This window comes from Aquila chrysaetos, chromosome 9 (assembly GCF_900496995.4).
Source record: "Aquila chrysaetos chrysaetos chromosome 9, bAquChr1.4, whole genome shotgun sequence".
Lineage (NCBI taxonomy): Eukaryota > Metazoa > Chordata > Aves > Accipitriformes > Accipitridae > Aquila > Aquila chrysaetos.
This window is the reverse complement of record NC_044012.1, coordinates 5,446,921-5,455,308: the sequence shown is the minus strand read 5'-3', so window position 1 is coordinate 5,455,308 and position 8,388 is coordinate 5,446,921. Positions and strand designations below refer to the sequence as shown.

The window sequence follows — 8,388 nt, the reverse complement described above, 5'->3', positions numbered from 1 at the left end:
AAGTTCATAAAAGAAAAGCTTGAAAATGAAGTTTTCTCTGTGAAACTTCTACTTATAGTTTTTGCAGCTCTAACCAGAAAATCTAGCTGAGCTAACCTACATCCTGCTAAGCAGTATAAATACTATGATGGTGCGTAAATACTTAGGCTAGATAATCTGTCAGTGACAGTCTCTAAAATATTTGTTCCTCCTGCCTAATGACTGTTTGATATTTCTTACAATTGACGGGATAAAGCTATTCAACTTCTATCTTCTACACAAAAGCCGTATTTTCTTTGTAGCTCCTGTGAGGAAGTGGCACCAGTTTTGTGACCATTATTTATTACATACATGAGGCCGCCTCGCCAGTCCTGTGATTCTCTTGCATGCCTTGCTTTATTCTTCAGGGGAAGTAATCAACACTTCATTACCAAATACAGCAATAAGACAGGGTTGAAGTTTCCAATGCTGTAATTAGGAAAGTGTCAGTGTCAACAGTATAAATTCCCTTTATGAGGGATTTATGACTGAAATGTAAAGATGTACTCCCAGCTGAAAAAACCCTCTCTTTTCAGATCTTATAGTATAAATTGTGATTATATTTTTTAACAGTTCAAGAAACATTTTAAAATTATAAGAAGAAAGTTAAACTGGAAAAAAAAAAGGAAAAAAGAAAAAAAGAAAAAAGGAAGGAAGATTTTATTCTAGTGGCTGACCTTCTCCTCTTTAAACACACAGGCTTTGCTGGGGCCAGATTCTTCAAGTCAGAGAACTAATTTTCCCACATCTCTCCTCAGCACACATACACAGGCTTTTTTTCTACAAAAAAGAAAAACTGAACATGTCACCTGATAATTATCTGTGACTCTGAGGTCCATACTCTTTACAGGAAATTCTGTTGTCTGCATGGAATGTCTGGCTTTCGAGGTTTGAAAGTTGGATGGCAGGAGTTGCTGATGCTGACAATAACTTTGAATCTTCTATTGTGACTGTGAGGGCGTCTGAGTACTCTTCTGGTGTAGTGGATGTGCTGAGTAACAGCTGGTGTTTCTAAAAGTTACTATTTTATTGGTTTGTTTTTAAGGATTGCTTACTCCATCTCTATATCTGAGATTTTGTTACATCCAGCAATTTATGGAATTCAATGTTATGATTCCCACTGCAGCTATGATTTTCTTCCACGTACATGTTTTCTTTGACTATATAATGAGTCTCCATCTTTAAGAGAGAGAGAGGTTTATCGGGTAAGCCTAAGGTTGTGCAAGAAATGTGGGAAGTTGGTAGGTTTTAGTCTTCCTTCCAGGACAACACTGAGGCACAACCACATTGAAGTACTGTCTAGACCAAAGTCTGGTATACTTTGCAGCAGTGCTTAACTTCTGCAGCAAAGTCTCTGAATATCATAAAGATAGCCAACTTTGTGCCTGTGTGGCTTGCGGGTTGTTCAAGGGTGGTTCCTGTGCTGAAGCTATGCCATATGACTGGTGAGGAGCCTGTTGGTACCTGGCCTAGTGAAGCAGAACCAGGAGGGGCTGCTGAGGCTGGTATTTGCTAGAACTTAGATTCACTGCCAGCACACCCAGATGAATCCCGGATCTGACAGCTGGGATTTAGAGAATACTGTTATCTCTGGCTTGTAAAACGCCTGGGATCACCTGCACCCTTCAGCTGTCCGTCATGTATGGTGTGTGCTGTGTGGCTGGCTTTGACCATATGAATGTTTTGGTATTAGCTTTTGCAGCTGAGGAAGTTGGCCGCTTGGCGCTAGTATTCTGTTGCCGTTCATATAATGTCAAAGGCAGCTTCAACATGAAACATGGAAGGTTTTAATGACAAAGAGCTAAAAATAAAGTATGGGAGAGACACTTTGGTGTGTTCGATACGTGTTCTGCTATTCTCATTCTTTTAGTATCATGTCTCCTGTAGGATGTTGTTCTGTGAATTTGTAACTGCATCACACATGTTACAAAGAGGGAAACTTTTCCCAGGCTTGGCATCTGGAAAAATGTGACGAGTCTTTAGCAAGATGGTTCATGAAATAGTGAACAAAGACAAGACTGTAATTGTCATCTTTTTATTTTGCATTTAAAATGATCCACACCTTTCACAGGTATTGGGTTTTAGGCTTTTTTCCTTTTGTGGTGGTGTATTTTGCATGCACTCTTCAGTGCTGTTCCTGGTAAGTCATACTCATTTGAAACCCTCTGATGCTTTTAACTATGATAAAAGCTCGTTAGTTTGCTTTTGGGAAGAGTTTCCCAGATTGCTCCTACAACTTTTGGTGGATACAATAGACATTTTCTTCTCTTTCTGACCTAAGCATCTAGGTAAGTATTGCTGTTAGTGTTTGTTGCAGTATTTCTTGTCGCTACCCCATTCCAGGTATCACTTTGTTTCAGTAGTTTCTGCATGTATAAGGGTGAAAGTATTAATAAAAAAATAATGTTTGACTACTGTTCAACCATTTATAAAGCCGACTGAAATGACGGAAAACTTTTTTCCTCTCAACAGATTAGATTCTAGTCTGTTAAAAGACATGTCCTTTTCACTCCTTTGTGCCAGCTACCAGTGTTGGAAGGAGGGGAGGTGAAGAGCTGTCTCCACCAGACTTAGCCTCAGTGTTTGGGAACCAGTATTTGGAACATGGGTTCTGCTGTTGTAACGTGGAGTGGCCTTTGCAGAAATGGTCAAGACCTTCCTCTGCATGGGGAAATCTGTTCCTTGCAGACACTGTCCCATCCCTAGCTTTGGTTTCTAGGCATTTGTTTTGTAGTCTTCTGAAATGGCATGACTTGTTCCCCGAGATGACTTTGGTATTCCGCCTATGGATGTAGGGATTTTCCTCAGCTTTATCAAGTAGGTCTGGGACAAGACCGATACCTCAAATTTCATGGCAGTATCTGGGCTTGACCTGAAACCAGCATGTCATGTCCTATCACTACTCTTCTGAATCCCAAACTGGGGAATATTTTTAGTATTGCCAGTCGTAACCTGAGGTGGTTGTGATGTAACGCACTCTGTAGTGGATCCCACAAAGCGAGTCAATGTTAACTTGAAAACGTAACTCCAGTGACAGAAAAGTTTTAAAGCCTTTTCCCGAACTCGCTCCCTCAAGCTACCGTTCAATCCTTTGGCGGTTCTCAGCCGAACGAGTGAAATTTCCTCTTCAGATGAGCAGGAGAACGCATCAACCTCAAACGGCTGGGCAGCGGCCAAACCGCCCGCCCTGGCGAGAGGGGGGGACCCGGCCCCTCTCCTTCCCGCCTCCGGGGAAGGCTGTGAGGGACGGGGCGGGGGGGACGTGGTCGCGCCCGGAGCCCTGAGGGGACAGTGACAGCAGGGAGCTCTCCTCGAACCAGCCCCGGGGGGAGGTTGGAGGGACGGCGGCGAGGACGTGTCCCGGCCCGGCTTCCCCTCTCAGGGAGGCAGGGCAAGGGCAGAGCCCCCGGGGGTTGTTGGGGGGGGGGGGGCTGAGGCGGCGACCGGCGGCGGGCTGAGGGGGAGCCCGCGCCATCATCCGCCGCCCCGGCCCGTCCGGCCCCGCGCACCAGTGGGTGGCCGCGGGGGGGGTCACGTGACCCCGCCCCTTCCCGGTTACGGCAGAAGCAGAAGTGGGAGTCCCGGAGAGGCGCGGCGGGACGCGGGGAGTTGGGGCACCGGGTACCGGGCACGGCGCCGCCGCCGCCGCGGGAGGTATAGCTCCCCGCCCCTGCGCAGGTGAGGGCGTCGCGGCGGTGAGGAGCGGCCGCCTCTCCGCCACACCGGCTCTGCTCGGCCCCCCCCCCCCCGTGGGCAGCAGGTGCCGCGGGGAGCTGGGCCGGGGCAGCCGCGTCCCGCGCGGGGACGGTGGACGAGCGGGAGGGTCCTGTGAGGGGAGGCGAGGGCCGTCGGCGTGAGAGGGCTGGGCGGCAGGCGGGGTGTGAGGGAGGGCGCCTGGCCTGTAAGCGGAGGAGGGAGCGCGGGGGTTCCCTGAGGGGAACCCTGCAGCCCCGCACCTCGCGGCTGGCCGTTCTCCGCCGCGGGCCAGCCCGCTGAAGAAGAAGGAGGGAAACCGTCGGAGGGTCGGCGTGTGCCTGACGGCAGCCCCGCGGCGGGCAGGGCTCTGCCCAGGGGTGAGGGCCCCAGCTTGGGGCCAGGGCTTCAGTCCCCGCCAGGCCGTGGCAGGTGGGCAACCGCCTCGCTGCGGTTCCCCTGCCCGGCTTTTCGCCTCTGAGGGCGGCAGCTGCGTCGCAAGGCTCCGCGCAACGAGCCGTGCGTTGTTTGTTGTTAATTATTAGCGCCGTGGTACTGAACTGGTGTCGCTGGTGGATACCCGTACTGGCGGTGCTGCGCCGAGGCAGCGCCTGCTGGGGTGAGGTGACATCTGAAATGGATCCAAAGGCAAAGCTAGAGGCAGAGGATGCGGCCACCCTTTTGCGGTGCCCAGAGCACATGGGAAAATTTAGAAATTGAGGACTAGAGTAGAACTTTGGATTGCACTTCGTGGTTGACCTTGTGTGCCTGGAAAGCACCTGCTGTGTCGTATGGGTGAAGTTATAACAGAGCATGGATTCATCAGTGCTTATCTGAGGTGTTCTTTGCTAGCCTGTATGTTTATAGTTTGCCTTTACTACGTTTTTTCCTCTCTTTCTGTGTGTTACCACTCTCTTATCAAAGAGAGTTAAGAGTTGTAGACAGATCTTCGGATAAGAACGGTTTGTTTCTGAAACTCTGAAGTACTGTACTGAAGTAAAACTAAATATACAGGTTTTGGGATAGACTAAGTAGGTGGTTTGGTTTTTTTTCTGTGTCCATGTTCACTTGGTTACTTACAGTGAGCCTTTCTGACTTTTTAGTCCAAATCAGTCAGGCTTTTCAATAAAAAACAGTATTAAAACTACTCTTACACAAACAGTAACAAGTGGTCCGAATTCTGCATGTGGTACAGGACACCATCCAAGTTTAGCTCCTGTAGTGCCCACAGTCAAAGGGCAAGAGTCATGTATTGGTGTCTGTGTCTAAACTAGAGCTTATGATCTGTTTCTGTGATTATTAGCTCACTTGTTGAATCTTGTAAGTGGTGCTGGACCTTCCTACTTCAGGCTTCAATAACTCTTCGGCAGAAGAACAGTGATGTTTCTATTGCACATAAGTTGTAGTTTATACCCTGCTGGTTTAGAGGTATCCAGATAATGGGGTGATGAGGGTCATTATGGAGTTCTGCTGCGTGAATGGGTAGAAATATTGTTGATTCAAATAGTTGTGCAGCGATGGGTGTAAGAAAGCTGAGGGGCACCTGTGGGTGAGTGTAAGAAGACTCTTAATATTTAAAAGGTTAGGTCTGATATCAAGGGCTTCCATTAGTACTTTTGGGAGGTCTAATGTGTTTTACTGTTAGGAAGCTCTTTGTGACGTTATTCTTAAACTGGAGCAGGTAGCCAAAACAGTATAGAAGTGGTCAGTTAGATTGATCAAATATTATGATATTCTTTCCACCTTTTCTGATGAAGTAGATATCCTCAGCTACAGTATTGTTTCATAGTAAGTTAGAAACTTGGCTTATGACTTAGGATTTAAGTTAGACTAAAACCACCATTCGCTCTGTTTTTTGGAAGAAAGAGCTACTTTAAAAGGGGAAGTCCAGTATATTATATTCAGCGGAAGCTGTTTAAGAAGCCACCTCTGAGAGGCAGTTCCTTTGTACTAAGGGCCTAATCTCTCAAAAAACCTGCTGCATTGCCTTTTATTAAATAGCTATATTTAGCAACTCCTTTTCTTGATGGTCTAACTCATGTTTCATTTTACAGCTACACCTTGTACTGTAAAAGGCGGAGCAGATGTGTGTTTTGTTATAGTCTCCTGAAAAACTATAGTCATTTAAAAGCTGAGGTTTTTATTATTGCAGTGAAGTGTTACTAAAGTGGTTAAACCTTGTTCCAAATTACGGCATATTTGTTTTATTACAATTCTTAATGAAAAGAGCAAAGTGAGAAGACAGGATTTCTTTTTTTTTGTCAGAAAACCAGACACTGTACAAAGATTTTAATTTAATTTAATTTTTTATTTTCCCTTCCTTTAACTTCTGTTCTTACAAGTCATTGAAGCAAGACAAGATGACTATGGCTATCTTGTTAGATGCAAGCCCATGATAATTTAAATGATTATCTGCTTAGTTCCGGGGAGTCAAAAAGGATAAGTTACATTCTGGCTAAAATCTGCTGTCGCTGAGCACCCTTAAAAGTTGTCCGCTCCCTCTCAGTTGTAGGATTGGGGTATACGTATTTTTTTCAGTATTGTAAGGAAAGAGTACTCTATTTTCTTATTACAGTAACAAGCTTATAGATAATAAATACCAAATAACCTGTATAACGTTTTGCAAAACACGGAGTGAGACATGGTTCTTGTTGGAGAGCACTTCAGGTTCACTGTGGGCAATGCAGAAGAGGCCACCCTGCAGGTAAGAAGGGATTGTTGTTCGCTTCTCTGTTAGCTTACGAAAAAATAAGTGTTTCTTGAAGTGGTAGAATTTAAAAAGGGATTGGAAAGATTGCACCAGACATCTTCAAAGTCAGACAGATTGCACCGAAAGCAGCTAGTGACATGATGTTGAAACACAGTTTTGTGGTATTAATGAGAGAGAGCAGAAAAGAGCGCTCTTTAGTGAAGAGCAGGTCAGGAGATAGTGACATGGGGTGAGGGGGAGGAGGGTTGGAAGAAGTTACGAAGGGGAAGCGAGAAGTGGCATAGTTGAATTAGCTATCAACACGGAAACTGAAACTGCTTGTGATGGAGAGTAGTGGACTGAGGAGAGAGGAAGAGAACCAGAGGAGATGCTGTGGCTGGTGGCTGCGTGCGCACAGAGATTCTTTAAACCTGTCCTGCTCAGGGATGTGGTTAAGGGGGATGGTTGGGAACTGTGTGGCAGCAGCTCCTGCTACTTGTGTGAAAATGATACACTTCCTTCTTTGTGCATGGATGAGAGAGCAGGTTCCAGGGCATACTGTTTGTAAATGATCTCGCTGAGGAGTAATCAGGCTTGTAATTAGCTGTTCGATGCAATGATGTGTGGGAGACAAAAGCACAGAAACTTGCTAATATTTATGAGAGCTGCTGCATACGCATCTTTTACCTGTTTTGTGCCAGGATGTCCCCCAAGTGTATGCACAAAAATACTCGCCACCTGACATGTGAGTAGAGGGAAAGTAGACTGTGTAGGAGAAACACAGCCATGAAGTTTTAAAGGTGCATAAACTGAGACTTTTTAGACATAGCCAACATTTGTTTCAGTATTTGTATTTACTCATATTTTCCCCTCACTTTCTGTACAGCTCTCAGAGAGACAATTAGCTGGTTTAAATTCTCATGTAGGTCTCATATAGGTTTAAGTTCTCATATAGTGCAAGAGTTTACGCAAGCTGATGTCATTATTTCTTGTGTTATCTTGTCATTGGATTGCTAGGCTTCAATCATGAGCACTTCGCTCCTCCTGATGTAGTATCAAGATGACAGCAACACTGGCTGCAGAGCCTGTGAGATTTCTCAGATTTCAGAGGTCTCTTCGGGCAGCAAACTGATACTTCTATAGTAATACAGGGCAAGAAGAAGAAGAACAAACCTGCTGCGGTTCACCATGGGGACAGCATTTTGGTTATCTGAGATAGCATTGGGAATATGAAAAAAAAATAATCCTGGGAGAGTAGAAAGATTTTGAGTATGATTCAAATCTGTTGCAAATATCTCTCTTCTCGTGTTGATATCTAGATTGTCAATACTTAGGACAAAATGAATTTCCAGATATTGCTTACAATAGTAGAAATTAAATTATCCTCAGTTTCAAGAATGAAAAGCTTAACTTCCAGTTTGCGCAGAACTCATGAGGTTTTTATGGAACATAATTCTACAAATACCCTAAAACAGTAAAGAAATTCCTATAGGAATGGTGATCTCTGTTATGAGCTACTCCTGTCTCTATGTCACTTAGAGAAAATCTCCGTGAGCAAAGGTATCTCACTCCGTGTAAAATAAATAAAAGCAGATCTGATGCTTGAGAGGAATTTGGTAGGGTCAAAGTGCACGTTTTTTTGATGTCTTAGAAGACTCTTGAAGTCATCAAACCAAGCTAAAATACAGTCAAGGTTGGAACTTTGTTTAAGGAAGTCTGTCTTACTTTGGACCTACCAGTAGCAGTTGCCATTTTCTGGGGAAAAAACAGTATTGCTACTTGAAGGCTTCAGTGGTGCATTCTTATTTCTTAGTGCTATGAGGTGCTGTTTTGGTAAAAGTGCATTTGGACAGAATATGTGGTGTGTTAGTTATGCTTAGAAATTATACATGCACATCAAATGTAAAATGTAAGTGATATACTTACTACAGAAAATCTGCTAGATATTGCAGAAAAGGATTCTATTTGTAACTGTACTAGGTACCATT

At 44.8% G+C, this 8,388-nt stretch overlaps 1 protein-coding gene across 1 annotated transcript in view; it reads left to right on the top strand.

The window, feature by feature from the left end:
* The first annotated feature begins 3,578 nt into the window (after positions 1-3,578).
* The window catches only part of PLCG2 (phospholipase C gamma 2), a 67,456-nt gene continuing 62,646 nt past the window's right edge, over positions 3,579-8,388 (top strand). Inside the window, exon 1 of the mRNA XM_030025587.2 lies at positions 3,579-3,696. The gene's annotated coding sequence lies outside the window, so the exon portion shown is untranslated. The remainder of the gene's footprint in view (positions 3,697-8,388) is intronic.